Raw genomic sequence first — 16933 nt, forward strand, 5'->3', positions numbered from 1 at the left:
ATCCCCGCGCCGCGCCGCCTGCCGCCGGGCTCGGCGGCCCCCGCCGCGGCCGCCCCCGCCCCTCCCGACTCCACCATGACCCCACCCGCGGCCGCCCCGCCCCCCCCACTGGCCGCGGGGCTCGTGCCCGCCCTGGCTCCCCCTGAAAACCCTCTAATAGCAGCGGCGGTTGCTACTTTAGCTGGCTCCTTACAAAGCGCCTTCGCCGCGCTTCTACAAACGCTCAATCCAGCGCTCGCCGCCGCCGCTGCCTTGCCGCCGCTGCCCGCGCCAGGAGAGCGCGTGGCCACGCCCCCAATCCCGGACATGCGACAGGAAGCACCGGGAAGCCCGGCGCCTCCACCCCAGCCTGAGCCGCGGCCACGGGGGGACACCCCGGGTCCCCGCGCCGCGACCCCGTCACCCCCCACCCCCCGGCAACCCCCCCGCGGAACGTGCCCATCGTCAGCAGGCTCCGGCGGGGCGGCAGACGCGGCCGCCATCTTGGTTCGGCCGGCGGACCACGTGGTGCGCCCCGCGCATGCGCAGTTCGCGGTGCCCCCGGTCCGGCCGGTCCCCGTCGCCTCTGCCGCGCCGCCTGCCACTCCCGCCGCGCCCCGTGCCGAGACCCCACCACCCCCCGCCTCCCGGCAAACCCCCCGCGGTGCGGCCCCAACCCCAGAGAGCTCCGGCAGGGCGGCAGACGCGGCCGCCATCTTGGTTCGGCCGGCGGACCACGTGACGCCCTCCCCGCATGCGCGGTTCGCGGTGTCCCCGGTCCGGCCAGTTCCCGCCGCCTCTGCCCCGCCGCCAATGGAGCCTGCTGATCCCCACGCCGCCCGTGCCGCGATGTGCGATCAACCAGAACCCCCGAGCTCAGCAGCGGCACCGGCAGGACCCCTGGAGCCGCCAGAAGGAGTTCCACCGCCGCTGCCGGGGAATTTCGAGTCGCTTCCGGGTTTGCCGCTAAAGCCCTCCGTGCCGGGTGCCCACCCGGAACTCCGGCCAGCCGTGCAACAAGTAGTTCTCGTCACCCCACCGCCGCCCCTACAGCCCCTGGATGCCCCCACTTCCTCTCCTAGGCTGCATCCACATTCCACAGCTGCAGCCTCAGCTTGGAGAGAGCCCTCCACATCCTCAGGTTTCTCCCATGAGCCTTTGCTGACAGTCTCCACTCCTGCCCCTCTGCCCCAGCTGTTGGCAGCTGCTGCATCTAATTCACAGCTTAGCACGCAGCCAGGGAAAGAGGAACAGCACCTGGCAACTGCTTTGACGAGTACAGGATCCACGGAGAACTGTGCTAGCCCTACCAGTACCACCCCTGCTGCCTCAGTTTCCCAAGATGCTCAGGGGATCATTGATGGCCTCCAACTGATGGACAGGCATATATCCAAGCCTCATAGTCCCAGAGAGTGGACAGCTGTCCCATCTCTGGACGAGAGAGAATTCCTAGTAGCGGCAGGAGATAGTAGCTTCCCTTTCTCCTATTGTTACCAGCTGTTAGGGGGTACCATAGAAAAGACATCTGAGGCCCTAGAAAGCAGCTTATTTAAACAGAAGAGGGGAATATATAAGGCCACACCCCAAAATAGCTTCAGCAAAGCCCCATACGCATACAATTTTTCAAATTGCTGTATAGGACAGCCTGACATCCCCATTTACAGACACTTCCTGAACAACAAAAAAGTAAAAATAAAAGTCTTGATCAAGACCTCAGTCACAGGACAAATAGAAAGCCCATGCAACCTCGTAACATGGGAGAGAGGGTTTGCTTGTGTCTCTACAGGCGAAGGACTCAGATGGATCCCGGCAAAGAATGTAAAGCCTTACCATACACCGAAATCTGGCAGTGCCCTCACCAATGGCAGTGACTTTGCAGGTGCAAACCAAGAAGCAAGCGCTCAGATTTGAACTGTGCTAAGACGAGATGAAAACTACCTGCCAGAAACAATTCAAGACTATGGACATTTATTTTCACATGCATGTTAATTTTGTACCCTTGTTGTTACATTTGTTCTCTTATTTCAAATTTTTGTATTGAGATTTCACCTATAGGTTAACCAAAGACAAATGCCTGGGTAACTCTGGCCAAGACTGCAAGCTCTGATACCATATCTCTAACTGATACAAAGCTCTAATAGACTTTTTCAACCTAGTCAATTGTAGAACCTTCCTCAAAAGATTTTAATAACACTACCTCAGTTAAATTCTTCCATTAGACTAAAGCAGTCAAAAGGTTAAAATGCTCAATCAGTAAAGAAATAAATGCCACCTCAATTTCAATTAATAATCTAGCTAAACAGTTTATCTGAAGGTTTGAGCTCTGCATCTTGGCTGAAGGAACTCTGTAAAGTAAGCTTGATTGTTTTTAGAGTAATAAGTATAGTTTCATTAGCAATATGTTATGTACCCCAAGTTGTGCAAAAATAGTAATTAAGTCTGTATTTACCTTTTCAAAAGTTTAACGAAAAGGGGCAATTGTTGCAGAGGATAGATAGATATGATTGTTATTTTAGCTAGCCGGATGTCACTTCTACCCTTGGATGAATCCTGGAGTGAAATGGACTGTTCCATCCCACCCCGCAAAAGATTGTGGTTCATCCCGCACCTCTGTACCTGCCCCTAAAACAGAGTCTGTAACCCCATTGGCCCATGCCTTGTCCCAGCCCACCTGGGAGCCCCTGATAAGGGGGCTCTGAGCGGCCATGCGGCCTCTTGGACTTCCTCCCTCTCTTGGCCCTCTCCTCCTCTCTTGGACTTCCTCCCTCTCTTGGACTCCCTTCCTCCCTGGGGCTTCCCCTCTCCTAAACCCTCTGTTTCTCTCTCCCCTCCCCCATCCTCCTAAGCCCAGCCACGTGCTACGCCTGAGAGCACGAGGCTTGGGCATTCCTGAATTCTCCAATAAATCTCTTCCCCCAAGAGCAAGCTTCAGAGATCTCAGCCTCCCAACACCCCCAACCGTGCAAGAGGAGAATACTCATCCCACAGGATGGCTACAGCAGACTGAAGACAAGACCATCAGGCTCCAGTTTGTGACAACCCCACTTTTCTTGATACATCTCTGTCCTTCACAGTGCCATGTTTGTCATTCCCTCTTTGACATGCACCAAGCGGTACCACTCTTCTAAACAGCCCTGTGAAAATGTAATTTATTTTGGCTCAGTAATACCTCTAGCCATCCTGTCCTTCAGCAGAGTGTAGAACTATCAAAGTGTCTGTAGAGAATTTCCCAAAATACAAGGCACATAGAAACCTCAGTATAGGCATAGAAAGATGTTCCTAAATATTCTCTCCAGGTCTGTATCTACCCATACAGTGAGTCATGCCCAGATCCATGAGCATGGATATTTGTGTCTTTTCTGTGTCCTATCTACACAGAAAAAGGAGATAAACCCAAAAGTTAGTGACAGAACAGAACCTTTACAACTTAACCCAAACTCAGTCCATGTAAATGGGATTATTTACCTCCGCTTAAGTGAACTCTGACTCAAATTTTAGACTGTAAAAGTGGGATGTATCTGACAAAGTGTCTTTGCCTTGGCTGTTCACTCCAGACTCCTTTCATTGTGACTGATGATATGGTCAACATAGCCAGCTAAAAGTAGGTTGCATCTCACCTCATCCTACGAAAGTAGAAGTTTAAAACCGATATAATAGAGTAGATGTCTATAAAATCAGATGAATCACATGCTAAATGGCTTCTTTCTTCCTACTGACTAAAAGAGAGAGTAGGATGCTGATTCCAGAGGTGAAGACCTGCTCCAAAGATGCTGCATGCCTAAGGGCACTGCAGCAGGGCCTTTTTATTTCTGCCTGAACCATACCATAGGCAGGTACAAGACTGTACCTCTAATTCTACAGTCAGGAAGAGACATTAGGAGGAAGAAAACAAATCAACCTTTCAATGGAAAACAACACAAAAAAGTTGGTGCATTGTCATGGATGTACCAGTGGCACCAGATATTTTCCAGTGGCAATCCAAAGGCAAGTTGTACTGATCTTTCAAAATTTGTTGGATAGATGTAACAGAAAATAACCACAATAAAATTATATGTTGTAATGTAAGATTTATTTTTTTACCAAAATCTGAAAAATAACCTCTTTTTTCTGTTTCATTTGTATCAGTTTCCTGCTCAACCTCATGTAACACTACTTGGGCTGCCTGTCTTGGTAACAGCATGAATTTATACCAAGACAAATGTAAGCAAATCATACAGTTTTCAAGAAGATGGGAAAGTATTGAGACTGAGTGCATCCAGGCCTTGAGGGCAGGTAAAAATGTGAAATAAATAACACATATTTTCTAAACATCTCCTATTATTTAATAAAGTGCTTAATAAAAAAATAATATTACCAGTGCATTAATTAGTTAAACTGGCTAATGAGTTCCTGCAAGTGACAGGATGCACTTTGACTGCATTTAGATGGGGTTAGCTCATATTATAAAAAGGACAGATATGCATGGTGAGTATCTGGAGGTTTCTTCTGCTGTTCTGCAGCTGTGGAGCTGATCTGCCTGCCCTGTGAATATTTACTTACTTACTTACCAAAAGAGAGAAAAAGAGTGAGAGAGAGAGAGAGAGAGAGAGAGAATGAGATAAAGAGAGAGAGAAAGAAAGAGATAAAGAGAGAGAAAGAAAAAAGAAAAGGAAAGAAAAGGAAAGAAAAGGAAAGAAAAGGAAAGAAAAGGAAAGAAAAGAAAAGGAAAGAAAAGGAAAGAAAAGGAAAGAAAAGGAAAGGAAAGAAAAGAAAAGGAAAGAAAAGGAAAGAAAAGGAAAGAAAAGGAAAGAAAAGGAAAGAAAATAAAGAAAAGGAAAGAAAAGGAAAGAAAAGGAAAGAGAAAAGAAAAGAAAGAAAAGAAAAGAAAAGAAAAGAAAAGAAAAGAAAAGAAAAGAAAAGAAAAGAAAAGAAAAGAAAAGAAAAGAAAAGAAAAGAAAAGAAAAGAAAAGAAAAGAAAAGAAAAGAAAAGAAGGAAAGAAAAGGAAAAAAAAGAAAAGAAAAGAAAAGAAAAGAAAAGAAAAGAAAAGAAAAGAAAAGAAAAGAAAAGAAAAGAAAAGAAAAGAAAAGAAAAGATAAAGAAGGAAGGAAGAAAGAAGACAGCTATTTCAAGGACAATTATCTAAATGAGCTGGAGAAACCTGGGATGACTAAGTCCCCAGTCTCTGGAGAATTTGCTCTGAGCTCTTTGATGAATTTTAAAATGGTGTTACATTCTAGACTTTAATAACATAGCCTCTCTCCTGTTCTTCTGGCTCTAGGCAACTGTTGTTAAGTCCATTTTTCACAAAAGCCTAAGAAGGACGAGTGAATAAGGCCAAGTCTCTAACCACAGCACTGCAGATCAGCTGGGCTGCCGGGAGCAGGCGAGAAGGGCGGTGTGTCATTACCTTCGACATGATGCCTGCCAAGGAGGGCCTTTGATGTGTCCTGCTACGGGTCTGTTTCACTTTGAGTTCAGCAAATTAATTGAAGGAGAAAGAGTTTTCAGCATCTCTAGCATACTCAGTGACAATTTATGCAGCTTTGGTTTCCTTCATCTGATATATTAATGAACCAAGTCTGGATCGTGATAAAACAAGCGACATCTCTGATTAGAAAAGCCACCAGCACCAGCAGGAAATGTTGGTCCCCATCACTGGTTTACAGTTTTAAGTCGGTTTCTTCAGTGAGCTGTTCCTGAAGTGTAAATGTTTTGCTGCTTGTGGTTGGAGTCACAAGCAAATCTGGCAGTGAAATACCAAGTTGAGAGCAGATTTAGAAGGCCTTAGTCTTTGGGGAAATTCAAAAGCCTGAGTCAGAGCCCATATGTGTCTTCAGCCAACATCTGAAGGGCTGGACACTTAAAGCTGGGATTATAGGAGAAGACACAGTAAGAAGGAGGCACCTAAACCACCTAAGAGGAAACATGAGAGGTACAGCTGGGCTTTGAGCAGAGCCTTAGGGAGCTGAGGGATATCAGTCTTTGCAGAAGACCTGTAATCATGAATCTACCCCTGAACATGGCAACTGAAATCAGCCATCCTTATCCTGTAAAAATGCAATGCTCCTCTAACACTTAAGAAGTTTGTGGCATTGTGTAGCAGGAAGGTTCCATGTTCATTCCCCTCCTCTGCTTGAATGGGACCAGAATTTCCAGCCAATGCCTATCCTCTACCACAAGACCCTGAGATCACTCTGCAAGGCCTAAAAATTGTTAATAGTTGCAAAACAATCAAGTTAAATCTTCCTTTGTGAAAAACAAAACCAACACCACAGAGCCTTGTGAATATATCTCAGATTTTTTTCCAGGGAACATCTGATCCAATTTAATTCAGTAAGTCCCTTCCCAGCCATTAATCTCCAGCCAAATTTTGTTTTTCATTTTATTGAACATTATGATTTACTGCACAGCTCTATGTTCATTATTACTTAGAGAAGCAGTTGTTCAGATTCTTTTTCTCTTGATCTCCTGATCAGGAAAATACTGTGCAGATGTGAACAGAAATAAGAATATTACTCCTGTAAGAGAACTCTTCCCCAGTTAAGCATAGTGTCTGTGAGGGAAGTTATGATCTTGCAAATTGTTTGTACTTTTAAGAAAGACTTAACAGCACAAGTGAGGCCAGTTTTCCTTACACTGGGTATACTGTTTGCTGCAAAAACAGTGCTGTAACTAATACAATTAATATTGCAAAAATATCCTGGGAGGGCTTAAAAATGGTGAAATCCCACATATATATCCTTCAGTACTTAGAAGAACATGATCTGCCCAGCATGTTCCAGAATGCAGAATGAAGCTGCTTCCTTTCTTGGGAAATAAAATTTTGGTTTTTTTCTGTCATGTGCAAGAAACGACAAAGCAGAAACATATTTTTTCATGATAACTACTGTTGAAATCAGAGGGTGTTGTCTGTTCACACAGATGCTGCCTGGTCACTGTGGTGTTCCTCCTCCCTTGCATTCCATCTGTGGGAACCAGAGAAAAGCCTGCTGCAGTTTGCTTCTGGAGTGGGAGCTGGCTGGTACTGCTCAGTTCTGGTGTTCATGGCCACCACTCATCTCCTGCTAAACCTTCTAAACTCGTGTATATTGAAGATGGTTGGAGGTGCTAAGGAGCAAAAGCACAAACCTGTCCTTTCTGAGCATCCCCATTTCTCTCCCAAGTTCCCATTCTGCAGGGGGCCTAGTGTCTTTCCACAAGACTCAAATTGACTTATCTTCAACAGCCTGGCCCACCTGATGATTTCTATTTAGAACAGGCCTTGAATTGTAAAAACAAATGTTCTGCAGCTCAGAGCAGAGTTACATTGTCCTGCACTGGGGCACTTGAGAGGAAGCACTGAACTCTTGTCCAGCAAAACCCTTACTAGGCTAAAATAATCAACCTGAGTTACAAAAAGGTGTTTAAATAATATAATCCAATCTATCTAATTTGTTATGAGCTAAAGTTCTGAATTCTAGGCAAATTTTTAAAATTACTAATTAAGATTTTACCTTCAATGACCAGCTTTAGCAAACAGGGTCCTCTCAAAACATTGCCACTGTACTAGCAGCCAACACTAGTAGGGAAGCAATACTGATGCCAGCACATTATTATCTCCAGGAAACACTTCTTGCATTAACATGGTGCTTTAATGGCTTGTGATATTGCAAGGAGAGAGACTTTAACTCCTGGGACAAATAACAACAGGTGTCTTTCACTGAACTGTTATTGCTCCACATTAGCACACATAGGTTTGCATGAACACCAAGAGGCTTTGGGAACTTTGAAACCCCTTATGGGCAGCCTGGAGGGGCAAATGCTGTGGAATCTTTTCTCCTGGGTTGCAGTGAGCACATCATTACAGTCCTATGGAAATTCTCTTTTAGCCTCACCGTAGCTGTGGATTTTCCCTTTGGGAGGAGGTAGTTAGAGGTTTCAAACAGTATTTTTTTTCTTCTAGCAATCTGCCTATTTTTGCAAAATGTGTAGGAGCTCTTGAGACCTCTGTTCCTCCATCTGTCTTGGTTGAGGGGGCTGAAAGTGTTGGGGAGACACATACACACACAATGCAATTGCCTCAGCCTCACTTGTAGACAGGCTATAGATACTGCAGAGTTCTCAGTGACACATTATTAACCCTATTTAAATAATATTAATTCCTACGATATAAGTTACTTTATTTTCCCCAGAATGTAAATAATCACCACATGGATAAGGTTCCCTTAAATGGTAAGGTGTCTTTCAGCACCAGCATCATGGAAAAGTGTTGTCTTAGATTCCTTGTTTTCCTTAGGGTCAGGCTAAACCTGGTGTTACTGACTGGGGTCGTGTTCCTTCTTGTGCGTCATCTGTCTAATGGTGTTAATCTATGGTAGGACTTTATTGTAAGTCTAACCCTCTTGCTCAAGCTGAAGCTATTGGAGGGCTTTGCTTAGGACACTGCTGATATGACTCACAGGACACAGGTCTGTTGCAGATCCCAGACTTGAGAAGTAGATACATATGTCAGCCATTTGTGGCTCTTTGGGAAAAAAAATTGTCTTAAGGTGGGCAGAAGTAGTGTTAGAAATGATCCTTGAGGGAAGGATGTTTCTCCCTGAAGAGTCTGTGCTCTGTGCTGGAAGGCAATAGAGGGAACGAAGTGTAGGAGTTTATGAACTGCCCTGTGCAGACATGTATATACCACCCTATAGGGGAAACAGCCTAATTACTGCTCTGAGCTTCCAAGGAACTCTGAGAAGAAAAGCATAAATCTCAACCATCAAGAGACTTGTGTAATTCAGACCAGGTGTCAGGTAGGCTGTTGTATGGCTCCAGCACAACATGACTTACAATCACCTTTTTATCCTTGTTCCTCTGCTACTGACGCCCTTTAAGTCTAATATTCTCAATAGTAAGGAAATTTGTTTCCACTGAGCCAAATCCCATTTGTATAGGTAGTGAGAATAAATGCCAGCTGTAGATCATCTTGGATACTAGATTTTTAACCCCACCTTGGATACTAGATTTTTAACCCCATCCTGGTCAATATGGAAATATGATAGATCAATCTATACCACAGCTTCAAAAACACAGAAAATAAAAATGACAAAGTTTAAATGACCTGTGAGAACTAGGATTCTGGCTAAGACCTATCTTACCATTGATTTAATCTGGAATCAGATTCATTTAGGACACATGTGACATCAGAATTGTACCCTGCTAGTTGATAATCATTCAAAAGCTCTATACTTAATACAGAATTATGGTACCTGTTAGTTTAAGTATCTTAATTATTTTAAAATATGTTCAGAAATTATTCTACCAAGGTAGAGATCCTCTGCTCATGAATATAGATAACTACTAAATTGTAGGAATTTCTGATCCTGACAAGCTTTGCTAAGTACTCAGCTACTAATTATGAACAAGAATAAAAGGATACCTGCTGAAATAATTATTAACGGATGTGTGACTACAACCTGCCCCTTATCAGATGGATGGAGGCAATATTCTACATCAGCAGAGAATGCAGTATTACACATTTTATGACAAATATGCTGTTATGTAAATAATTACATCAGTGGGCATATTAATTTGTGTGAATACTTAACTGCTTGAATTTTAATGCAGAAGGAAAGTAGCAGTATAGTTCCATGCTAAATTATATAAATAAAACACTGGAGTTGCATGGTGCTGGTATAGATCTTATTTACTCACAAATAAATCTGGAATATTTCACTACCATAAATCAGGTAGGAAACTAGGATTGTAGTGTCACTGTTGGTAATGATTTAATGACTGTAAATTCAGGACAAATTTCCTTCCATGACTTTGCCTACTCATTTTTATCTAGAAATCTCTTGTACCTATCAGAGCCTTTTTTGAATGGATGCCTAAAATGTGTATTGGTTTAAGTAGTAAAAAACCTACAAAGCATGTTGCAAATATCTGCAGGACAAGTACATCCTAAGCATGAGCTCTGAAAGCTCAGAAAATCCTCCAGATGAGATCCTGGAATGCTAGGACCATTATCTGTGGAAATACCACTACATGTCCTCCCTGTTCAGCTCTTGAACCTTTCATGCACCTTCGGCCACAAGATCCTGAAGTGTTGGCTCAGGTGGTTTTATGTTCCTATGTAGATTCATAGCACTGTGCTAAGGGCTTGGTGTTAGGCTGAATCCTGATACAATTAGGCTTGCCTTAGTGTCTGAAATGTCACTGCAGGCCCCCAGCCGAGTGATAATTAGCATTGAGTCCATGATTGCAGAAGGCTGATCAACTGCTTTATTATCATTTTATACTATATTATACTATACTAATTAAGAAATCCAGTAACCCTTACAGCCAGTCCGATACAGCTTTGACCTAATTGGTCAATCAATCCAAACACCATCCAGTGTCCAATTAAGAAATCACCCTTTGGTAAACAAATCTCCATGACATATTCCACATGTGCACAACAGCAGGCGCAAGAAGTTGAGATAAGAATTTTTTCTCATTCTTTCTCTGATCTTCTCACAGCCTTCCCTGGGAAAATGCCTGGGAAAGTCTGTGACTGCTCTCTGTGACCAGAGTGCTGCTGCCACACCTGAAATGTCCTGATGCCTTTCTTGGCTGGCAGGTCTGGCCAGGACAAAATTGCTCTCTATGCACTTGACCAGCTGCTGTAAAAAGGACATGATGCTGTGCCAGGCTTGGCAGGAGACATCTCCCTCTCCTTGCCCCATCAATTCTGAGGAGCACATCAACCACATGCTCCGCATTTCCCACATATGAGCTCCCTTCTGGCTGCTGCAGACATGAACAAAAGGAAAGTTGGAGTCAGCAATGCTGCTCCTACTGCTGGTCTGGATAGTGCCATGCAGTGACTTGTCCATCATAATTCAGAGACAGAAGGTGGTAATCCCAGGGGTGTTGTTCAGCCACTAAAGAGCTGATTTATTTTCTCCTCAGACTGGAGAACAGATATGGGAATGTGTGGGGTTGCAGTCCTCCCAGGACCTGGGGGCATAGCTCAGTTTCTAACTGGAAACCAATCCTATCCCTGTGCCTCCAGGCTACAGCTTCTGTCACTGTAGCCATGAGAGAAGACTTGGCAAGGCCTTATTTACCCTTTCTCCAAATGAGTTAAACTTTTCAACCTTTAAGGCCACATTCCAAAAGCCGTTTGCTTTCCTAGATCAAGTGCCATTCTGGAAATTGTACAGATACAGTATTTTTACCTGATGTGAAGGTAAAAATAGAAGTGAGGCTTGTAGTTGGGTGAACAAGTTTAGTTGCACTTGTTATTTTTCACAATTAACACATAGGAGCATGTTTAAGTGTAGCCAAGGAGAGGCTGTCCTAACCATGGACTGAGGATGTGCTGGATCAGATGGCAATCAAAAGCCCATGGCCTTAGGGAGTTACAAATTACTTGCAGAATGTCTCACAGACATCTTCTCCCATGGAGAAATGTTGCAATCTTCAGTTTTATTGGCTTCTTTAAGCCTCAGACTCTAAAACTGGATGTTAGCCTTGCCCCATAGCTCTGAAATAACAAGTCCTGAGGCACCATGCAGGTGTTGCGTCTTTACCCCTTCTAGCACAAACGCTCATCTTGTTTGCACACCTCCTTTCTCAAGTCTTTCTGTCTGATAAATTCAGGTTTGAGGGATGGAATAATTCTGATGAGGCATTTTACCACCCCAAACAGGGTTGTTCCTTGCCATGCCCTGCAGAGCCTGGCTCTCCAGTCCCACACTGCCTGCCTCACCCCTTCCTGCAGGGATCATGCAGCAGTCTCAGGCACTCTCAGCTTCACAGCAAAAATATAAATAAAGTACTGTGCCAAAACACTATTCCCCTTATTGCCACCCCTTTTCTCTCTGTTTTGTTTCCTGTCAAGTGTTTTGCTCTGACACACCAAGTAAAGACACAAAACTTGAGGTGGGAACGTCTGGCCCTGGCTGTAGAGCGTTTTCAAGAAGAGAAGTTCCTAGACATAAAATCAGCTTTTTCTTCCTTCTTCATGGGACCTTGCTGTGGGATGTTTAGGGGTTCCTGCCGCAGCCCCCAGGGTGGCCAGCAGCCCCCAGCTGGGACTTCACTCTCTCCAACACAATTACAGTCTGCAGAAGTTTAAAGGCAGTTTCTTTTGAGTGAGCCACATGCTTCAAATTGTTATGTGGTTAACCACTGAGAACAAACCCCCACACAAATACCTAAGGATCAACTTGCTCAAGCCAGGGTGGTAGCAGTGGCGGCAGAAGAGGAGAGGGGAGACTTCCTCAATTTGCTTTTGATGAGAAGAAAATAGAGTTATCTTCTGACTTTCCTAAAGTGCCAGCAGCCGCCGTGTCACGGTGAGTGCTGGGTGATGCCGTTTGCACATTTGTTTGCTGATGAAAGGAGCCTTGTTCAGCAGCCGTGGTCATACACACCATGGGCCACATCCTCTGCTGGTGTAAATCAGCTCCTCTGGTGAATAGGAATTGAAAATGCAACCCCCTCTCCCTGTGTTATGTACAAGTGCCAAGCTGGGGGAAGATTTCTGTGCTTTGACATTGCTCTATCCCTTGTCCTTTAACTTTTATAAAAGCTGAATACTTTTCTGCTGACTCACAGAGACAGATGGATTTTGTTAACTCCAGTCAAGATAGATGCACTAAAAGCATCACTTGGTGGGGCTGAACCCAGCTTTGGAGTTCAGGGGGGACTGAGCAAGGAGCTTCACATCTCACCCTGTTCAGCATGGATGGAGCTTGGCTCCTGGGTGTCACATGGGAGGAGTGACGTGTGGTCTAGGCTGAGCCTGCTGCTAATCAGTGTTTGAAATAATGACCCAGGCTGTCATTCCATCCCCCCCTCCTTGTGCCCTCTCTGGAGCTCTGCAGCTCCCCAAAGCCCAAGAAAGAGAATTGGAGCCAACAGCAATAGAAAGGAAACACCCCAAAAGAAGCAAAGAACTCAAATCCCCTTAGTAATTGCTTTGCATCTGCTTAAATCCTCTTAAGTTACAGAGGATTTTAGTGAAGTAAATTAACTTCCCTTTGCTTGTGTTTCCTTTTATTTTTGAAGATTATGAAACTGTTGAGGAGCAAATTGTCTTACAAACTCATGGAGAGAGTTTCCAGTCATGACTGATATAGCTGTTCATATAGTGTTCCTAAAAGTAGACCCAAGTGGAGATAGAGATAATTATTTTGCCATGGACCGACTTTAAGATCCATTTTAACTCTATTTTCATTTCTAAAATGGCTGATTAAGGGCTCACAGCATGGCTAAGATAATCAAGGGGATAGATGCAACCCAAGCATGATATGCTTTCTCAGGTATGAAACAAAATTGAATTCTTTGCTTTTTGAAGAAAACTGTGTGAAAAGGAAGGGTTAATTTTTTTTATGTGGGGAACATTTTCAGTGAAAGTGGTTTAGTTTCTCTGGTCCATTTGTCATCTGAGCAGTGAAACATCACTCTGCTTATGAAGTTAGCTCTGCAGGACTCTGTACCTGTCAAAATTGTTTATCCATACTTGCCAACTACAGCAAGAAAGGCAGGAGGACTGGCAGTTGTGATGGTGAGTAAGTTGGACACATGGAGTGAGGGTGCATGGGTTGAACCTCCTCACTGATGCAGAAAAAGAAAATGAGTGAGGGAAAGAACATTAAAACATTGAGTATCTAATCTTAGAGAGTTTAATGGTGCAGTTTGTTACAAAAAAAAAGAATTTGCAGAATTTCTTCATGGGCAACTGAGTAGGTCCTGGTGGCCAGTTAGTCCTCATGATGCTTAATGTTCAGGAGTAAATGCCAGCAGAAGCAGCTGCTGGGGTACACTGGCACATTGACATTATTGACCATGGGATTGGGAATATTGCACTTCCGCAATTGAAAATTATTAAGTGATAATCGCTTATTAAGGAATTATCAAGGAACTACTGAAACTACTGAGTGCTTAGTATTGTTATATGAAAATATATTAAAAATTCTCAGTCTAAATCCAACAGAGTATTAATCCTATGTGAGGGCCATTAGGGAAAAAAAAAAAAAGAGAGGGGGACGGGCAGAGAATTCAGGTTTATAAAAAGAAACCGGTACACAATGAGCTGAAGGTTGTGCTTCTGTACTTCCTGCTCTGGGTGTGAGCAGAAGAGGAAATACCAAAATACCACCAGAAAAGCTATTCCCACAGCATTCCCAACCTGGCTGAAACCGGAGAAGTTCTGACAGCCCTACAAAAAGGGGGCAAAAATCCCACAGCCGACTGAGTCTCAAGGATCTGGCTCATAGGAAGGCCAACAAAATTTCCAAATCTAGAAGATTTGGGTAGACCTAGATGAGTCTTTATACCTTCCCTGACTCCTCATCTGTATTTTCTGCAGTTCACAGATCATTGATGACATTTGACTCTTCTGCCAGCTTTGAAAGGAGCACATTTCTGCTGCAGTCAGTTTGATCACATCCATGACCACAGACCATCAAATTGCACAGTAACTGCAGGGCAAGGCACCATGGTCCAGTCTAACTCAGGTGAGGGGTTCCTTGGACCCCTTCCAGAATGAGAGTACATCCTACATACACAGCAAGAACTGACTTTTCAATGCATAAAATGTCTCCAGTTTCAGTGTTGCTCCATGTCCATAATTAAAACTAAATTCCTGGAGGTTCCCAGGCAGGCAAGACATTAGTTTGGTCTGGCTCCTCTGGCTCCTCCTGCTTTTAGCAAAGAAAACCTTGAAGATGAGCAGCGGGATCATGTTCAAAGGGTTGTACAGATAGCTGGCACAACAGGCAGTTAGCTTAAAACCTCAAATCTGAAAGCTTTGCAAAGAACTGGGAAAATGTCTCTTTTCCTTTATTGGTATAAGAAGGAAAGTATTCTGTCCTACTAAATCCCCCCAAAATTTAAATGTCTGTCTCTTGTTTCATGCAGTGCTGTACACTAGAATTCAGGACTTGTTCAATAGTCTAAGAAAAACAGTAAAACTACTATTAAAGAGTAAAATTTCTATAAAAAGCTGATTTTACTATATATGTTTCCTTACATCTAAGAAAATCCTGAAACAAGTTTTTCCCCTACTATTAGAGAATCAAATCCCTGGACTGGCTCCAGTGAGCAGCTTAGGAATGTTCAGCACAACCACGGCCTCCAGCCATGGTACAGAGCAAAAGTTGCAACACTGATGATGCTTTATCTTCCACAACTTACTCCAGCAACACTTCCATGGATGCCAATAACGAAATCTGTTTCAGAGGCCTGAAAGGAAGATTTTTTCTTTTCAAATTCTGAGTCACCGATTTTGAGACTGTCAACTGATTGCTTTTGTGACTGTGGTTTAGCTAAAACCACCTAAGGCTGATAATGTCATCATGAACTCTAACATCCAAAAATGAAGCTAAAACCTCAGCTAAGCCCCATGTCTGAATGCAGCTTTCCAGTTCATTCAGAGCAGCACAGCACTCAGCATTTTCCCTCCAACAACAGAAAGCCCCTTTCTGGCCTCCCGGAACTGCTGCATGGAATACACTGTTTCTCCTACTGCAAACTTATTTAAGAGACAATAGGGCAAATAGTTGGCACACGGATTCTTCTTAAAACTTAAATCTAGATTCACAATAAAATGTAAAATGCCAAGGAAACATGCAAAGATAATAAGAAAATGCTAAGTTTCTTTTTTTTTTTTAGTTAATTTTTGCTGAGAGTGAGACATTACAATTTACAATATAGGCCCCATTCTGCAAGTCCTTTTTTACATGAGCTCTTTTTAAAGTCACTGAGGTTTTTTATGTGAGTAAAAGTGTCTTACATGAGAAAGAACTCACAGAATCTGGCCTTACACATTTTGCTACAAAGTTTACCTAGACATTATCTGGGCTGTGGAGCAGTGTGCATATTTTCAGGATCGAAAAATGGACTTCAGTTGCTTTTTTTTTGGAAAAAGTTCTGGCTTCAGCTTCACCCATCTGCTTTTCGCAGTTTGCTCCGCAGCCGCATTGAGTGGACGGGCTCAGCCTTTGTCCCTGTCTCTGAGCTGCCCCTTGCCAGCCACGCTCAGCCCCCACGCGCTGTAACTCACCAGGACGTGTGCAGTCTGAATTCCCATTCCAGATTTGGTCCTCAAGCCTAAGGCCATTATTCCATCTCAGATTAAAAGATATTCTCCCATGGGCAGCTGAAAAAGAGCATGTTTCTTCAGGTTTTCTTGCCACAAAATGATAAAATGAAATAAAATAATAATAATAATAAAAAGGAAATCCAATGTACGGCAATCCTCAGAGTTGTGGAGTCTAAGGGTGTTGATCAGCATCCATAAATGTCCTGACTGGTGAGGAGACACAGGCACTACAACTGGAAAGAGAGCAGGAAGGAAAACCTACCATGTGAGCAAAGTTAAAAAAAAAAGGGGGGGGGGGGGGGTGGGGGGAAGCGAGAGAGAGAAAAAGGTCTGCTCAGTGGACAGCACTTGGGCTGATAGCAGGGATTTCAGGAAATCCAAACACTCAGACAGGAAATCTGAACACTGGATAAACATGCCATAATCTCCACAGATACAGTTAACATGCAGCGTCCCTGTTAACCCCTTGCCTGCCCATGGCTGAGCCTGAAATCAGATCTGCGATTTGAGGCGCCTGGAAACACGAGCTGCCCGCGGGGCTCCGCAGCCTGAGCGCTCCCAAGTCTGAGCAGCAGCCCTGCATTCAGCCCTGCCCTTGCCTTTTTTAACTCCACTGATTTCTACATAGTGCTGCTTTATTGGAAAGGTGCATAATTTTCCTCCCCTGAGAAGGAGATGCACCCTGTGCCCTGCAGCAACCTGCCTGAAATCCTATGTTTCACTGACTGTGGATACTTGGTAGTCCTGAGATAGTTTAGCCTGTTCTTTTTCCACTTCTCCTTTGCTGTAACACAAGATTTGTATGGCTGTGTGGGGGATATTTCCCATACACTGTGGGATATTTGATGGTTTATTCCAGGCTGGTTCAGTGGGGGACCCCCTGCTTCCTCCCCTGGAAATTGTAGGGACAGGCT

General features: G+C 44.0%; 1 protein-coding gene and 1 long non-coding RNA gene across 5 annotated transcripts in view; one reads left to right on the forward strand and one right to left on the reverse strand.

Moving 5' to 3' along the window:
• The window catches only part of ASAP1 (ArfGAP with SH3 domain, ankyrin repeat and PH domain 1), a 151203-nt gene extending 134767 nt beyond the window's left edge, over positions 1 to 16436 (reverse strand). For 2 of the 4 annotated variants that reach the window (XM_085572568.1, XM_085572567.1), the window contains exon 1: positions 15981 to 16284. The gene's annotated coding sequence lies outside the window, so the exon portion shown is untranslated. Of the gene's footprint in view, positions 1 to 15980 lie in introns of all 4 variants that reach the window. The other 2 variants (XM_077782038.2, XM_085572569.1) reach the window with 2 other exon arrangements.
• LOC146768472 (uncharacterized) lies at positions 894 to 16218 on the forward strand. Its single transcript, XR_014953093.1, has 2 exons — positions 894 to 4251; positions 5238 to 16218. It is a non-coding gene; the product is annotated as an uncharacterized LOC146768472 (long non-coding RNA).
• Positions 16437 to 16933: the final 497 nt, after the last annotated feature.

The sequence above is a fragment of the Lonchura striata genome, chromosome 2 (genome assembly GCF_050655825.1).
Source record: "Lonchura striata isolate lonStrDom1 chromosome 2, ASM5065582v1, whole genome shotgun sequence".
Classification (NCBI taxonomy): domain Eukaryota; kingdom Metazoa; phylum Chordata; class Aves; order Passeriformes; family Estrildidae; genus Lonchura; species Lonchura striata.